This window comes from Bombina bombina, chromosome 7 (assembly GCF_027579735.1).
Source record: "Bombina bombina isolate aBomBom1 chromosome 7, aBomBom1.pri, whole genome shotgun sequence".
Lineage (NCBI taxonomy): Eukaryota > Metazoa > Chordata > Amphibia > Anura > Bombinatoridae > Bombina > Bombina bombina.
Genome location: NC_069505.1, coordinates 447,086,373 through 447,105,208, shown reverse-complemented (window position 1 = coordinate 447,105,208; position 18,836 = coordinate 447,086,373).

Sequence of the window (18,836 nt, the reverse complement as noted above, 5' to 3'; positions counted from 1 at the left end):
ATCCAAATTATGAATAAAGTCAAGAATTCATATAGTAAATATTGCCTAAGCCGCACCTCGGCAAATTGGAAAAGATACCAAGATAATAGGAAGGAAAGAGATTTATTTTTACAACAAAAACTTTTAGAAGAAGAAGCGAAAATTAATCTCCAATTTAAAGGAACCCATGGATCCTCTGCTAAATATCTGGCTAGACTCATTAAGGTTAGAAAAAAGAAAAATCTTATTTCTGTGATTCAAACTGAGAAGGGAAGATACACGGAGACAAATGGAATCATGGAGGCATTTTTTGATTACTATCAACAGTTATACTCTGGAATTAAGATAGATAATGTTAATCAAGATCTTTTTTGGTCCATGATAAAGACACCTCAATTAAATAGCGAGGATTTAATATTAATTAACGCTCCAATATCTATTGACGAAATCAAAAAAGCCATTGACCATTTGAAGATGAATAAAGCTCCTGGACCAGACGGCTTTCCCGTTGAGTTCTATAAATGTATTGGTGAGGTTTTACTGCCCATTTTAGAAAAATTATTTAATTATTATTATAGTTCGAATAATATGATCTCTAGCTACTTTTCTGCAGCTAATATTTATCTCATCTTGAAGAAAGGTAAAAATCACGAAAACTTGGCCTCTTATAGGCCAATTTCGGTTCTGAATACAGATTATAAGATCCTAATGGCCATTATTTCCTCAAGACTATCTGCTTGTCTAGTCAAAATTATTCATCCAGACCAGACTGGATTTATGGTAGCTAGAAATCCAGTAAAAAATACTCGCAAACTGATTAATTTCTTAGATTATGCTTGGAATGTGGATAGGGAGAAGAAGAAGCCTTTATGGCAAGAGACTGCTATACTCTCACTGGATGCGGTCAAAGCCTTTGACTCGATCGTATGGGAATATCTCTTTAGAGCGATGGATCAATTTGGTTTAAAAGGGGAATTTGTCAAATTCATTGTTAGATTATATCATAATCCAATCTCCTTTTTGCTTATTAATGGCTCCTTATCTCCTAAAATAACATTACAGAGAGGCACCAGGCAAGGGTGTCCTTTATCTCCTCTACTTTTTAATATAGCGCTGGAACCGCTTGCGATTCGATTTAGAGATGTATTGGTAGGAGTTCTGTTACGGTTGCCTCCAGGCTGGCTGGAAGTTGGACCGTAGAAAATGATGCTCCTAGCGCTCACCAAAGGAGCAGCAGCACTGTAGACACTCTAACTGCTGCATAGCCACCATAAGTAATGCAGACTCTATGAACCACCGCTGCTGGGCTGGTATCTCGCCGTCTGCTCTGCGCCCTGGACCTACGACCAGGCTCCAGTAGGCGAACCTCTTCCTTCTGTAGCAATCCCTGTAGCTAAGGGAGTATGAAAAACATAGCAATCCCTGTAGTGATTATAAGCTGTATCCTACAAACATGAGTCAAAGCTTCAAGTTAGAGGGTCAACATAGGTCTGATGTGCTGGAGCACACAGCCTCCTTTTTATTGAGGTTACATGCAAACAGGACACTCTCAGGGGGAGGCATAAAATCCCCCATCACACATTTGATATTAGATAGAGAGACACTCCCTTTGACAGGCCACAACATTTACTTCAGCGGATAACATTACACACAATAAAACAATGCAGTCCACCTTATCACTACTAGAAGTCTGATTAGACAATGGGAAAGTTGATCACTAAACCTAATTAGAGCTAATCCCAGCAGACTTGTATTTAGAATAGGTTTCTTGAAGCTGAACAAAATTTAACTCTTAATGGCACACAATGAAACTGAACCAAGTGGGAGAAAGCCAGGGACAAGTCATTTCACAGGTCTGGGGACATAGTCTTAAAGGGGGCATTGTTCACCAAAGTCACAATATGTCCCCAGACGGTTCCCAAAGGGCCACACACACCCAACAAAAGTTAATAGGTTTTCAGGGGCACAATCTTCCAGGGGCCATAGTCATGTGGAAGGAGGCTGGCAAATAGGCTTCTCCAAAATCCAGGGAAGCAGGGCAATTTTCCATTTAAAGGGCCAGTTACAAACAGCAGTTTGTAACATATCTCCCCTTTTGGAGGGAGACTAACCAGGCACCTGACCTTCTGCCGGTCAGTGCCTAAGTTAGTCTCGCAACCCACCCACAAATAATCGTTAGCAGCAAAGTAGCCCCCCCACAATACGTAGTACTGGCCTGTAAGTTCCAGGTTGTAGGATGAAAGTGTAGCATCCTCGGCCTTCCTGGCGCAGCTGGGCAAATAGCTGATGGTACTTGGGGGGCAGAGGCCAGCGGCACTCTGCCCTGGTGCCAGCGCTTCTGCTGAGGTGAGGGGTTTGCAGGCCAGTCCTGTAACAAGGACAAGGTCTGTAGGGCAGAGGCCAGCAGCGCTCTGTCCTGATGCCAGCTCTTCTGCTGGGGGAATTGGGGCATAGTCCTGCCCGGTGGCAAAGGGAACGTGGGGGTCAGTGGGGGTTAACATCTCCACTGTTAACCCTGGGCCCAAGTTAGGAGTTAGCTGGGGAGGGGGAGATTGGCTTACCTCCTCCTCCTGATACTCCGGCGGCCGTTGGGAAGGGAGGTCGATGCTCTCCGCTTCCTGTGGAACATGCTGCGGCTGGGGAGAGAGACCGGTTGTCTCCTCTCCCTGGAAGGCACACTCCGGCTGGGGAGGGAGGTCGATGCTCTCCCCTCCCTGTAGCTGGGTCTGTCGCTGGGGATCTGGGCCGCCTGCCCAGCATCCCTGTAGGGCCGGTAGAGAGACTGCGGTCCCATCTCCACCTGCCTGCTGGGGGTCCTCCCAGGACCAGTCTATGAGGCCTGCTGCCTCTGGTATCTCTGGTTGGGGTTGGGGAAGGAGACCGGTTGTCTCTTCCCTCTGCACAGTATACTTCCGCTGGGGAGGGAGGTCGCTGCTCTCCTCTCCCTTACATACTTCCAGCCGCTGGGGAATGGAGTCTGGGCTCATAATTCCCTGCATATTCCTCTGCTGCTGGGGGACAGGACCAACTGTATCTGCCCCCTGTAACTCAGCCTGCCACTGGGGAATGGAGTCTGGGCTCCCAATTCCCTGCAATTCACTCTGCTGCTGGGGGACAGGACCAACTGTCTCTGCCCCCTGTAACTCATTTTCTCGCTGGAGAGCAGGTGTCCATACCCCCAAACTCCACAGTTGGCGCTCAAAGGCTCGTGCTGCTTCGTTCTCAGTAGCCAATTCCCGGATGAGGCGACTGACTACCTCCTGCGCAGGGTCTGGACCATATCGGACTAGCCGCCTCTTTACCTCTGGAACGAAATCCGCGCCCTCATAGCGACGGATCAGGTTGAGGTGCTCTTCACAGGGTTCTGACCAGTATCTTGTCAGCTCCATGCTGCTGTAGGTAGGGACGCTGCGCAGTGGCTAGCGTTGCCCTCAATAACTTTCCTACGATACCAGTGCTGTTGTGGTGCTGCTCCTTGCGCTAGGACGCCAATCCCACCGCTGCCGCCAAATGTTACGGTTGCCTCCAGGCTGGCTGGAAGTTGGACCGTAGAAAATGATGCTCCTAGCGCTCACCAAAGGAGCAGCAGCACCGTAGACACTCTAACTGCTGCGTAGCCACCATAAGTAATGCAGACTCTATGAACCACCGCTGCTGGGCTGGTATCTCGCCGTCTGCTCTGCGCCCTGGACCTACGACCAGGCTCCAGTAGGCGAACCTCTTCCTTCTGTAGCAATCCCTGTAGCTAAGGGAGTATGAAAAACATAGCAATCCCTGTAGTGATTATAAGCTGTATCCTACAAACATGAGTCAAAGCTTCAAGTTAGAGGGTCAACATAGGTCTGATGTGCTGGAGCACACAGCCTCCTTTTTATTGAGGTTACATGCAAACAGGACACTCTCAGGGGGAGGCATAAAATCCCCCATCACACATTTGATATTAGATAGAGAGACACTCCCTTTGACAGGCCACAACATTTACTTCAGCAGATAACATTACACACAATAAAACAATGCAGTCCACCTTATCACTACTAGAAGTCTGATTAGACAATGGGAAAGTTGATCACTAAACCTAATTAGAGCTAATCCCAGCAGACTTGTATTTAGAATAGGTTTCTTGAAGCTGAACAAAATTTAACTCTTAATGGCACACAATGAAACTGAACCAAGTGGGAGAAAGCCAGGGACAAGTCATTTCACAGGTCTGGGGACATAGTCTTAAAGGGGGCATTGTTCACCAAAGTCACAATATGTCCCCAGACGGTTCCCAAAGGGCCACACACACCCAACAAAAGTTAATAGGTTTTCAGGGGCACAATCTTCCAGGGGCCATAGTCATGTGGAAGGAGGCTGGCAAATAGGCTTCTCCAAAATCCAGGGAAGCAGGGCAATTTTCCATTTAAAGGGCCAGTTACAAACAGCAGTTTGTAACAAGTTCCATTCGGCGTACTCCGTCTTAAAACGCTGCTCTATGCAGATGATGTACTGATTTTCCTTACCAATATTCAACAGTCTATCCCTATGATCATACAGGTGTTAGAAGTTTTCAGTTCCTTCTCAGGTTATAGGATTAACTTAGAAAAGAGCGAATTAATGTGTATAAATAACCCTCAGTCAGCAGATATTGATATCCCATTTAAAATGGTTGATGTTATCAAATATTTAGGCTTAATTTTGCATAAAAATCCTAAATTTTGGTACAGGGCTAATTTTGAGCCTCTGTTCCAGAAAATTAGATCTGATCTACATCTATGGGCTGCCTTTCCATTGTCTATCACAGCTAGGGTAAATCTCATAAAATCAATCATTTTTCCGCGTCTATTATACCCTCTTCAGAATCTGCCCCTATTTATATTAAACAAAGATTTAAAGCTTTTTAATGCTCTAATCTCCAAATTTATTTGGAATAATAAACGCCCTCGAATTGCATTGGCCAGACTAATGCAAAATCACGGTTCGGCGGGTTTGGCACTTCCCAATCTTAAATTATATAACTTGGCTGTGATGGTTAAAACGGCAATAGATTGGCTAGCCGGTACTAATCTAGTCTCATCAGTAGAAATAGAAAATCATATGATTACCCCATTTGCGCTAACGGCTATTCTACATATCTCTGTTCAGAAACTACCTCAAAATGTTAGCTGTCTTATCACTATTAGAAATATAGTACTGGCTTGGCAAAAGTTTTGTGCAATACTAGATATAGATTATTCGTTCTCTGAGTGGCTTCCTATTATAAATAATCCAGATTTTTTGCCAGGTCTCTATCAAAAAGCTTTTAAAGTCTGGTCCGATAAAGGTCTATATTATGTAAAACAATTATTTGATGAGAATGATCAACTTTTAGAAGCGGATATTATTTTCATCAAACATGGCTTAGCTAGATCCAACCTATTTGCCTATTTCCAAATTCGCCATTTTGTCCTATCACAAAGTTGGTCTATTTCTTCTCTTTCTGACTGGTCCGATATTAAGCTTCTTATACAAAAATTTGAGGGAGGAAACTCTTCTATATCCTTGATGTATGATATCATGCTGAACAAACAGAGTCTACTATTCAAGGACAATATTTGTAAATCTTGGTCTCCACTAATTCCCTTGATAAACCATGATAAGAGTACTCAGAGTTTCGACTCTTTACATAAGTGCAAAGTTCCAATTTCTTGGAAGGAATCTCACATGAAGCTGGTGAATAATTTCTACCTCTCCCCGTGGAAAATTTCTAGAATTTATGTCCTCGTTGTTCACATGATAGAGCTGATGTACTTCATATGTTTTGGACATGCCCTATGGTAAGACAGCTATGGCTGAAGGTTATCTTCTGGTTTAATAAATTATATAAACTATCATGTGCTCTATCTGGGGAGGATAGTATCTTTCTATGCCCCCCACAGGAGGCTCTTAATGTGAATACTATAAATAGCCTAAACACCATTATTCTTACGGTTAGATATTGTATACTTAAAAATTGGAAAGCTAGGCGGATACCCGGATTAGCTATGGTCTTTAGATCATTACAAGATCAAATTGTTTTTGAATCATTTCATCTCCACGAAGCATCTGAGAAAAGGATCAAGAAGTTTTTCTGGAAATGGACGCCAGTCATTTTATCTTACCCATATCCCTTGCAAAAGAGGATTCTGTCTTCTTTTCTCTCCTCACAGACCTTCACAGAACTAACGCTGCTTGATATTTTTCCACACATTTGGATTAATGGTACCCTGAGAGAATTCTAGTTGGTGGCGCTCTGGGGGGGCGGGATGGGGGCGAGGCGGTGGCTGAGATGGGGCTTGGGAGAGGAATACACCGGTCTTACTTTTTTCCCCTTTTTTCCCCCTCTTTTTTTTTTTTTTTTTTTTTGTGTTTTGTTTTATTTTGTTTTTGTGTTGTTTTGTTTTGTTGTTTTTTTTTGTTTTTTTTGTTTTGTCTTGTTTTGTTCTGTTTTGTCTTGTTTTATGTTGTTTTGTTTTATTTTGTTTCTACATTGGTTGTTATGTTCTGAGAAGGAAAATTTAGGAAAGTATATTAATGAAAAAAGAGTACGGTTCATGATTTTAGATACACAAGGTAGAAGCACAAAACCATACCAGGGCATGTTAGTTTCTTAATAAGAAATGTCTAGGACTTAATTCTAGAATGATCAGCTAATATTGCTAGTTTATTGCACATTTTTGTTATAATCTTTGTGTCTCTTTTTTTTTTCCGTTACTTCATTTGTACATTGATAAAGAGAGGCTTAAAATTTTCCATCGCTAAATATTACAAATTAGAAAACACAAGGTTTATTTATAACTGTCTTGTTATAACTGTGATGTAACAGATATGTTTATTCTTTGACAATTTGATTGTTATAATCTTTTTCTTTTTTCTGTTGACTTTTATATTTAACCTCAAAAAAAAAAAAAAAATTGTCTGTGCTGTGTGTAATCTCCTGCTCTGTGTCTCACACCTAGACTAGATATACAGACACATAACAGCAGGAGGTTGCAATAAGCTCAGACATTCTAAGTCTAGGGAGGGGGGGGGGGTTGAGCAGGCAATACTGAATTAGGCTGTCACCTTATACTCCAACAAAACACAGGAATCCCAACTCTGTATCAGTTCCCTCCAGTCTCTGGGAATTCATGGAAACTGGGCAAACCTGAATCTAGGGTAAAAGTACTCCAAATGTACCCTGTGCACCCACCTCCCAAATCATAGAATCCCCTCAAGTTCCTGGGTCCATAGTCGGTGGGGAGGAGGCTGGCCTGCAGTCCTCTCCAAGTACAAAAGTAACAGAAGCTTCTGTTACATTTCTCCCCCCCCCCCCCCCTTAGACTAACCAGGTACCAGACCACCCACTGGTTTGGACCTGTGTTAGTCGGAAGGCCCAGCCCAAAACTTCTTCCATTTTTGTTTTTTGGCCACTGCCACTGGGGAGTGAGAATGCTGATCTTCTCTTCCTGGAACACGCTAAGCTGCTGGGGAGAGAGGTCGGCTACCTCCTCCTCTCCCTGGGCCCTGCTTTGTTGCTGGGGAGAGAGGCTAGCTACCTACTCTCTCTGGAACTGGTTCTGCCATTGGGGAGAGAGGTCGGCTACCTCCTCTCCCTGGAACTGGCTCTGCTGCTGTGGAGAGAGGTCGGCTACCTCCTCCCCCTGGAAACCACTCTGTTGCTGGGGAGATAGGTCAGCTACCTCCTCTTCCTGGAACTGGCTCTGCAGTTGGGGAGAAAGTTTGGCTACATCCTCTCCCTGGAAATGGCTCTGCCACTGTGGAGAGAGGAAGGCTACCTCTTCTCCCTGGAACTGGTTCTGCCGCTAGGGAGAGAGGTTGGCTACCTCCTCTCCCTGGAACTGGCTCTGCCGCTGTGGAGAGAGGTTGGCTATCTCCTCTCCCTGTAACTGACTCTCCTTCTGTGGGGAGAGGTCAACTACATCCTCTCCCTGGAAACCGCTCTGCCACTGGGGAGAGAGAGGTCAGCTACCTCTTCTCCCTGGAACTGACACTGCTGCTGTGGAGAGAGGTCGGCTACCTCCTCTCCCTGGCTTCCTGGAGCTGCTGCAGGTGCTGGGCAGAGGCCATGGGTGCTCTGCCCTGTGGCCATCTCTTCTGCTGGAGGCTCACCGGTCTGTCCCTCCTCAGAGGAAAAGTCTATTAAATTATCAATCTCTGGAGCCTGTGGCTGTGTAGAGAAATCGACTACTTCCTCTCCCTGGGACTCCAGAGATATCACATGTGCTGGACAGAGGCCATTTGTGCCCTGCCCTGTTGCTAGCACTTCTACTGGTGTGGCAAGCTCAGGGCCAGGCTGCTGATCATGGTCTAGCAGCTCATGGTAGCTCATTACCGGTTGCCACTCCTCTGAGGAAAAGTCCAATAAATCCTTGATCGCTGCACCATAGCCCTCTGCAGGCTCTGAGGCATGCTGTTGAATGAGATCTAACAGCCTTTAATATGCCTTTTCTAGCTCCCACTCGTGCGCAGCTAGGTAATCAAGATCGTTCCTCAGCCCGGGTACTTTTGTAAGGTTCAGACTCAACTCTCTGTGTTCCAGTATGTCCTCCTGATGCCACTCTGCTGTACTCCCGCAGTGGGAGTCCTGTGTAGGACATTCAAATAGCAATCCTGGGCCGCCGTAGTCATAGCCCTCTGTAGGACCATCCGTCTCCATCTCCGGACACACCTGGACCACATACCACCGTAGTGCCCGGTACCCTTCATTCACCTCCATCTCTGTCTGGACCAACCCATCCAATTTGGCCATCTATTCCTCCCAGGGCTGCTTTCCCAGGAATGGCATTCGTAGATCCATCTGGAGCCAGTATTGCTGCTCTGGAGTAGGAAGGGACTTCACCTGGTAGTCCTGTTTGAACTGGAGAGCCTCGATCCAGAGTTTCCATCGAACCATATCCTTCCAGGCCAGTTTGCCCTCTGCCAAGACAGGGCCATCAAACTGGGCCAGTGCTGTCTGCAATCTCAACTGGAATTCAGCCTCCATTTCCATCGAGGTCCCACTGGTAGTTTGGAACTGCTCCGTAAGGAGGAAGCAGATCCCACCGCTGCCAGCCAATTGTAGCAGGCCTCGGTACCCCAGACTGGGTATACTCGCTAAAGTCAGCTTCCTCCCACCAAACACGAACCCATGAACCTCCACTGGATACCTGCCACTATTAGAATAAAGGCAGTTGCAAGTTGTTATAGCTACCCCCAAGAACATTAGCCAAGACTGAATGCTTGAGGGTCAAAATAGGAACTGCTTTATTGCACAGAAAACACAGCTTTTATACATTTCCAACAAAAGGGGGGTAGTTATAACAAATATTATACAATGAGACAAACATCAGACAATGGTTAGTTAAACAAGATTCTAATAACATCCTGACTTACAAAAGGACAATGGATGGCTCACACAATAACAGAAAGACACTTCTCACCTAGACTAGATATACAGACACATAACAGCAGGAGGTCTCGGCTTTAGATTGTCTGTGCTGTGTGTAATGTCCTGCTCTGTGTCTCACAACTAGACTAGATATACAGACACATAACAGCAGGAGGTCTCAGCATTAGATTGTCTGTGCTGTGTGTAATCTCCTGCTCTGTGTCTCACATCTAGACTAGATTTACAGACACATAACAGCAGGAGGCCTCAGCATTAGATTGTCTGTGCTGTGTGTAAATCTCCTGCTCCGTGTCTCACACCTAGATTAGATAACTACAGGGGGTCTCAGCATTAGATTGTCTATGCTGTGTGTAATCTCCTGCTCTGTGTCTCACACCTAGACTAGATATACAGACACATAACAGCAGGAGGTTTCAGCATTAGATTGTCTGTGCTGTGTGTAATCTCCTGCTCTGTGTCTCACACCTAGACTAGATATCCAGACACATAACAGCAGGAGGACTCAGCATTAGATTGTCTGTGCTGTGTGTAATCTCCTGCTCTGTGTCTCACACCTAGACTTGATATACAGACACATAACAGCAGGAGGTCTCAGCATTAGATTGTCTGTGCTGTGTCTAATCTCCTGCTCTGTGTCTCACACCTAGACTAGATATACAGACACATAACAGCAGGAGACCTCAACATTAGATTGTCTGTGCTGTGTGTAATGTCCTGCTCTGTGTCTCACACCTAGACTAGATATACAGACACATAACAGCAGGAGGTCTCAGCATTAGATTGTCTGTGCTATGTGTTAATCTCCTGCTCTGTGTATTACACCTAGACTAGATATACAGACACATAACAGCAGGAGGTCTCAGCATTAGATTGTCTGTGCTGTGTGTAATCTCCTGCTCTGTGTCTCACACCTAGACTAGATATACAGACACATAACAGCAGGAGGTCTCAGCATTAGATTGTCTGTGCTGTGTGTAATCTCCTGCTCTGTGTCTCACACCTAGACTAGATATACAGACACATAACAGCAGGAGGCCTCAGCATTAGATTGTCTGTGCTGTGTGTAATCTCCTGCTCTGTGTCTCACACCTAGACTAGATATACAGACACATAACAGCAGGAGGCCTCAGCATTAGATTGTCTGTGCTGTGTGTAATCTCCTGCTCTGTGTCTCACACACAGACTAGATATACAGACACATAACAGCAGGAGGTCTCAGCATTAGATTGTATGTGCTGTGTGCAATCTCCTGCTCTGTGTCTCACACACAGACTAGATATACAGACACATAACAGCAGGAGGCCTCAGCATTAGATTGTCTGTGCTGTGTGTAATCTCCTGCTCTGTGTCTCACACACAGACTAGATATACAGACACATAACAGCAGGAGGTCTCAGCATTAGATTGTCTGTGCTGTGTGTAATCTCCTGCTCTGTGTCTCACACACAGACTAGATATACAGACACATAACAGCAGGAGGCCTCAGCATTAGATTGTCTGTGCTGTGTGTAATCTCCTGCTCTGTGTCTCACACACAGACTAGATATACAGACACATAACAGCAGGAGGCCTCAGCATTAGATTGTCTGTGCTGTGTGTAATCTCCTGCTCTGTGTCTCACACATAGACTAGATATACAGACACATAACAGCAGGAGGCCTCAGCATTAGATTGTCTGTGCTGTGTGTAATCTCCTGCTCTGTGTCTCACACACAGACTAGATATACAGACACATAACAGCAGGAGGTCTCAGCATTAGATTGTATGTGCTGTGTGTAATCTCCTGCTCTGTGTCTCACACACAGACTAGATATACAGACACATAACATCAGGAGGCCTCAGCATTAAATTGTCTGTGCTGTGTGTAATCTCCTGCTCTGTGTCTCACACCTAGACTAGATATACAGACACATAACAGCAGGAGGCCTCAGCATTAGATTGTCTGTGCTGTGTGTAATCTCCTGCTCTGTGTCTCACACCTAGACTAGATATACAGACACATAACAGCAGGAGGTTTCAGCATTAGATTGTCTGTGCTGTGTGTAATCTCCTGCTCTGTGTCTCACACCTAGACTAGATATACAGACACATAACAGCAGGAGGACTCAGCATTAGATTGTCTGTGCTGTGTGTAATCTCCTGCTCTGTGTCTCACACCTAGACTTGATATACAGACACATAACAGCAGGAGGTCTCAGCATTAGATTGTCTGTGCTGTGTCTAATCTCCTGCTCTGTGTCTCACACCTAGACTAGATATACAGACACATAACAGCAGGAGGTTTCAGCATTAGATTGTCTGTGCTGTGTGTAATCTCCTGCTCTGTGTCTCACACCTAGACTAGATATCCAGACACATAACAGCAGGAGGACTCAGCATTAGATTGTCTGTGCTGTGTGTAATCTCCTGCTCTGTGTCTCACACCTAGACTTGATATACAGACACATAACAGCAGGAGGTCTCAGCATTAGATTGTCTGTGCTGTGTCTAATCTCCTGCTCTGTGTCTCACACCTAGACTAGATATACAGACACATAACAGCAGGAGACCTCAACATTAGATTGTCTGTGCTGTGTGTAATGTCCTGCTCTGTGTCTCACACCTAGACTAGATATACAGACACATAACAGCAGGAGGTCTCAGCATTAGATTGTCTGTGCTATGTGTTAATCTCCTGCTCTGTGTATTACACCTAGACTAGATATACAGACACATAACAGCAGGAGGTCTCAGCATTAGATTGTCTGTGCTGTGTGTAATCTCCTGCTCTGTGTCTCACACCTAGACTAGATATACAGACACATAACAGCAGGAGGTCTCAGCATTAGATTGTCTGTGCTGTGTGTAATCTCCTGCTCTGTGTCTCACACCTAGACTAGATATACAGACACATAACAGCAGGAGGCCTCAGCATTAGATTGTCTGTGCTGTGTGTAATCTCCTGCTCTGTGTCTCACACCTAGACTAGATATACAGACACATAACAGCAGGAGGCCTCAGCATTAGATTGTCTGTGCTGTGTGTAATCTCCTGCTCTGTGTCTCACACACAGACTAGATATACAGACACATAACAGCAGGAGGTCTCAGCATTAGATTGTATGTGCTGTGTGCAATCTCCTGCTCTGTGTCTCACACACAGACTAGATATACAGACACATAACAGCAGGAGGCCTCAGCATTAGATTGTCTGTGCTGTGTGTAATCTCCTGCTCTGTGTCTCACACACAGACTAGATATACAGACACATAACAGCAGGAGGTCTCAGCATTAGATTGTCTGTGCTGTGTGTAATCTCCTGCTCTGTGTCTCACACACAGACTAGATATACAGACACATAACAGCAGGAGGCCTCAGCATTAGATTGTCTGTGCTGTGTGTAATCTCCTGCTCTGTGTCTCACACACAGACTAGATATACAGACACATAACAGCAGGAGGCCTCAGCATTAGATTGTCTGTGCTGTGTGTAATCTCCTGCTCTGTGTCTCACACACAGACTAGATATACAGACACATAACAGCAGGAGGCCTCAGCATTAGATTGTCTGTGCTGTGTGTAATCTCCTGCTCTGTGTCTCACACACAGACTAGATATACAGACACATAACAGCAGGAGGTCTCAGCATTAGATTGTATGTGCTGTGTGTAATCTCCTGCTCTGTGTCTCACACACAGACTAGATATACAGACACATAACATCAGGAGGCCTCAGCATTAAATTGTCTGTGCTGTGTGTAATCTCCTGCTCTGTGTCTCACACCTAGACTAGATATACAGACACATAACAGCAGGAGGCCTCAGCATTAGATTGTCTGTGCTGTGTGTAATCTCCTGCTCTGTGTCTCACACCTAGACTAGATATACAGACACATAAAAGCAGGAGGTTGCAATAAGCTCAAACATTCTGAGTCTAGGGGGGTGGTGGTTTGAGCAGGCAATACTGAATTGGGCTGTCACCTTATACTACAACAAAACACAGGAATCCCAACTCTGTATCAGTTCACTCCAGTCCTCAGAGTCTCTGGAAATTCATGGAAACTGGGCAAACCTGAATCTAGGGTAAAAGTACTCCAAATGTACCCTGGGCACCCACCTCGCAAATCATAGAATCCCCTCAAGTTCCTGGGTCCATAGCCCGTTGGTTGGAGGTGTTGGGCTTCCTGAGGCTTCCAGTGGACGTAATCAGACGGATGTGCGCTGAGAAGCATGCGAGGTTGGCGTGCTGTATCCACCGCTCAAAACATCCCTAGGCTAGACTGAGCAAGCCGGGAGGAGAACCATCTAAAAGAGGACAGCAAGAGTGTCCTGAAGCCTTTAACTACAGAGCCGCAAGTATTTACTTTCGGCAAATCCCTTGCTGAAGGTTACAGGAAGTCGACTGGAGATTTAAGGAGGGGGAAAATCTTGATACCTTTGCTAAAAGCTGAGAGAAAGCTGAATACAGGTGATATAGTGTCTTTTTACGACAACAGCTGCCACGGAAGGAAACGCTTTTGGGTTATACCTCGGTCCCTGTTGAGACTTCGTCTCACTGGGGGGTAATACCCTCAGTGGTGGGAGACCTCCAGGGTAGGAGTGGCAGTACCTAGTAACCGTTGTTTCTGAAGCAAGCAAGTATGGCTGTAACAAAGGGGCAGGAAGGTAAGACTGATCTGTATCCACATTAAAAGTACCCCTCTATTTATTGTGCTGCAACAGACACTTGGAATATCAGGTTAAATACTCCTCTTAAGGAATTGATGGGCCAACATCTCAAAGTCTAAAGGCATATTAACTCTGTTTTATATACTGCTCCCTAAGGATGTGCCACGGTTAATTCATGGATAAAAGTGGCACAAGCATAATAGGTCTGGGACACTTTGCCGTTTGATAAAACTGTGCCTCTATCACATATTATATAAAATTATTACTGGAAAAACACTATATCTATTACTTTGGCTAAATGTTTGGCCTAGGGATTTCTTCTTAGTGTACCTAATATGGGAAGCTCTGCTGATTGATATAAAAGTACATATTTACTCTGGGCCTACATCTTTGGAAAACTTTTGCTAATTGACCAAGAGGAAGGGAAGGAAGAAAAGAATAAATCGGGGGCGCGATCCGATATAGATCGTAGTTTGAGGCGCAAGCGAGGGAACCCCTGCCGCCCGTAGTTTCAGCTCGCAACTCAAGCTATCCCATATACAACGCCGTCAGAGGCTAAAGTGCTGTAAGTCTGACAAACCAGCAATGTCCAGAAATCTGCGTAAGTACAAATTTCTGGAGTCGCCAGTGACTTACGGCACTTTAGAAACTGCCGGCCCCTACAAAACCTGACTAAGTTATAAAATCACCCGTACTGTCTAACACGCCTCCCAAACAGCCCGACACGTCTAACCCTCTATTCGCTATCCCCCCTCACTATCCTAACAATAAAAAATGTATTAACCCCTAAACCGCCGCTCCCAGACCCCGCCGCCACCTAATAAAGTTATTAACCCCTAAACCGCCGCACCCAGACCCCGCCGCCAGCTATATTAATTCTATAACCCCCTAATGTGAGCCCCTACCCCGCCGCCATCTACCTTACCTACCCCCTAAAGTGAGCCCCTACCCCGCCGCCATCTACCTTACCTACCCCCTAAAGTGAGCCCCTACCCCGCCGCCATCTACCTTACCTACCCCCTAAAGTGAGCCCCTTACACCGCCGCCATCTACCTTACCTACCCCCTAAAGTGAGCTCCTACCCCGCCGCCATCTATTTTAAAAATATTAACCCCTAATTTAATCCTCCTACACCGCCACCACCTATATTAAACACATTAACCCCTAATCTAATCCCCCTACATTGCCGCCACCTATATTAAACACATTAACCCCTAATCTAATCCCCCTACACCGCCGCCAGCTATATTAACTATATTAACCCTAATTATATTAGGGTTAATATAGTTAATATAGTTATTATATTATATATATTAACTATATTAACGCTAATTATATTAGGGTTAATATAGTTAATATTGTTATTATATTATATATATTAACTATATTAACCCTAATTATATTAGGGTTAATATCGTTATTATATTATATATATATTAAGTATAATAACCCTATCTAACTCTAACATCCCTAACTAAATTCTTATTAAAATAAATCTAATTAATATTAATATTATTAATTAAAATATTCCTATTTAAATCTAAATACTTACCTATAAAATAAACCCTAAGATAGCTACAATGTAATTAATAATTACATTGTAGCTATTTTAGGGTTTATATTTATTTTACAGGTAACTTGGTATTTATTTTAACTAGGTACAATATCTATTAAATAGTTAATAACTATTTAATAGCTACCTAGTTAAAATAATTACCCATTTACCTGTAAAATAAATCCTAACCTAAGTTACAAATACACCTACACTATCAATAAATTAAATAAACTACAAATATCTAAACTAAAATACAATTAAATAAACTAAACTAAATGACAAAAACAAACAAACACTAAATTACAAAAAATAAAAAAAGATTACAAGATTTTTAATCTAATTACACCTATTCTAAGCCCCCTAATAAAATAATAAAGCCCCCCAAAATAAAAAAAATTCCCTACCCTATTCTAAATTTAAAAAGTTAACAGCTCTTTTACCTTACCAGCCCTTAAAAAGGCCTTTTTGCGGGGCATGCCCCAACGAAAACAGCTCTTTTGCCTCTAAAAAACCCCACAATACCACCCCCCAACATTACAACCCACCACCCACATACCCCTATTCTAAACCCACCCAAACCCCCCTTAAAAAAACCTAACACATCTGGGCTATGTCTTCAAGCAAGCGGCAGAGAAGTCTTCTTCCATCCGGCGATGTCTTCAAGCAAAGCGGCATCTTCAATCTTCTTTCTTCGCTCCTCCGCCGCGGAGCATCCATCCGGCACGACGACTGAACGAGGAATGAGGTACCTTTAAATGACGTCATCCAAGATGGCTGATTGGTTCATCCAAGATGAACCAATCAGCCAATCGGATTGAACTTGAATCCGATTGGCTGATTCAATCAGCCAATCGGATTGAACTTGAATCTGATTGGCTGATTCAATCAGATTTTTCTACCTTAATTCCGATTGGCTGATAGAATCCTATCAGCCAATCGGAATTCGACGGACGACATCTTGGATGACGTCATTTAAAGGTACCTCATTCCTCGTTCAGTCGTCGTGCCGGATGGATGCTCCGCGGCGGAGGAGTGAAGAAAGAAGATGCCGCTTTGCTTGAAGACATCGCCAGATGGAAGAAGACTTCTCTGCCGCTTGCTTGAAGACATCGCCGGGGTGAAGACTTCTTCTTTGCCGCTTGATTGAAGACATCACTGGATGGAAGAAGACTTCTCTGCCGCTTGATTGAAAACATCGCCCGGATCGGATGAAGAGTTCTGCCCGGCTGGGTGAATACAAGGTAGGGAGATCTTCAGGGGGGTAGTGTTAGGTTTTTTAAAGGGGGTTTGGGTGGGTTTAGAATAGGGGTATGTGGGTTGTAATGTTGGGGGGTGGTATTGTGTTTTTTTTTACAGGCAAAAGAGCTGTTTTCTTTGGGGCATGCCCCGCAAAAGGCCCTTTTAAGGGCTGGTAAGGTAAAAGAGCTGTTAACTTTTTTAATTTAGAATAGGGTAGGGAATTTTTTTTATTTTGGCGGGCTTTATTATTTTATTAGGGGGCTTAGAATAGGTGTAATTAGATTAAAAATCTTGTAATCTTTTTTTATTTTTTGTAATTTAGTGTTTGTTTTTGTAATTTAGTTTAGTTTATTTAATTGTATTTTAGTTTAGATATTTGTAGTTTATTTAATTTATTGATAGTGTAGGTGTATTTGTAACTTAGGTTAGGATTTATTTTACAGGTAAATTGGTAATTATTTTAACTAGGTAGCTATTAAATAGTTAATAGCTATTGTACCTAGTTAAAATAAATACCAAGTTACCTGTAAAATAAATATAAACCCTAAAATAGCTACAATGTAATTATTAATTACATTGTAGCTATCTTAGGGTTTATTTTATAGGTAAGTATTTAGATTTAAATAGGAATATTTTAATTAATAATATTAATGTTAATTAGATTTATTTTAATAAGAATTTAGTTAGGGATGTTAGAGTTAGATAGGGTTATTATACTTAATATATATATAATATAATAACGATATTAACTATATTAACCCTAATATAATTAGGGTTAATATAGTTAATACATATAATATAATAACTATATTAACTACATTAACCCTAATATAATTAGGGTTAATATAGTTAATATAGCTGGCGGCGGTGTAGGGGGATTATATTAGGGGTTAATGTGTTTAATATAGGTGGCGGCGGTGTAGGGGGATTAAATTAGGGGTTAATGTGTTTAATATAGGTGGCGGCGGTGTAGGGGGATTAAATTAGGGGTTAATATTTTTAAAATAGATGGCGGCGGGGTAGGAGCTCACTTTAGGGGGTAGGTAAGGTAGATGGCGGCGGGGTAGGGGCTCACCTTAGGGGCTAGGTAAGGTAGATGACGGCGGGGTAGGGGCTCACTTTAGGGGGTAGGTAAGGTAGATGGCGGCGGTGTAAGGGGCTCACATTAGGGGGTATGTAATGTAGCTGGCGACGGTGTAGGGGGATCACATTAGGGGGTTATACTGCATTTTGTGGCGAGGTGAAAATGGTGTAAGATTTCTCCATTTTTGCCACGTAAGTTCACGCTGTATATTGGATACCAAACTGCGCGGGTTTGGTATACCTGCCTATTGGATACCAAACTGCGCGGGTTTGGTATACCTGCCTATGGCCCAAAAAACTACGGGCGAAGGCAGAAATATATGAGCGTAACTTCTAGGTTACACCGTATATAGGATACCAAACCCGCGCAAAATTTGGCGCCGCCGGCTTTTGCGGGCGACGCTGCATATCGGATCGGGCCCCTTATATGGAACTTTCTGCTGACTTTCTTTGTTATGGGACATAGACGAGTCAAGGTTTATGTTGTATTATAGGTAGTCACACTTGAATTGAACAGAGTGATCCATATTGTATTAATTAAGATAGTAAAAGGCATACTAAGTTTAGCCCTTTCTATCCTCCCTCCTGTTAATTTATGGATTACTTTATATGTAAGGCAATAATGTAATATATTGTGAGATGTAGTTTATAATTTTTATCCTCAGCATTACGTTATAAGATTATATTTATCTTCTTCTTCAGTGAAATGTATTATTTAGAGGGGCACTTGGCTGAATTAGTGCTAACTTAAGCTATATTTAATTTGAGACGGTAGCCAACTTTTGTATTTTGAGTTAATATCTATTTAAGATTATATTAGTCTAGATTGACAATAAGGGCATTAGCCCTGTGTTAAGGATCGGAATAGTTGTATACTCATCTGGTGACGTAATTAAGTCAACTATTTATTTCCTGGCTTTTACAGGAAGGTAACAGCACAATTTCTAA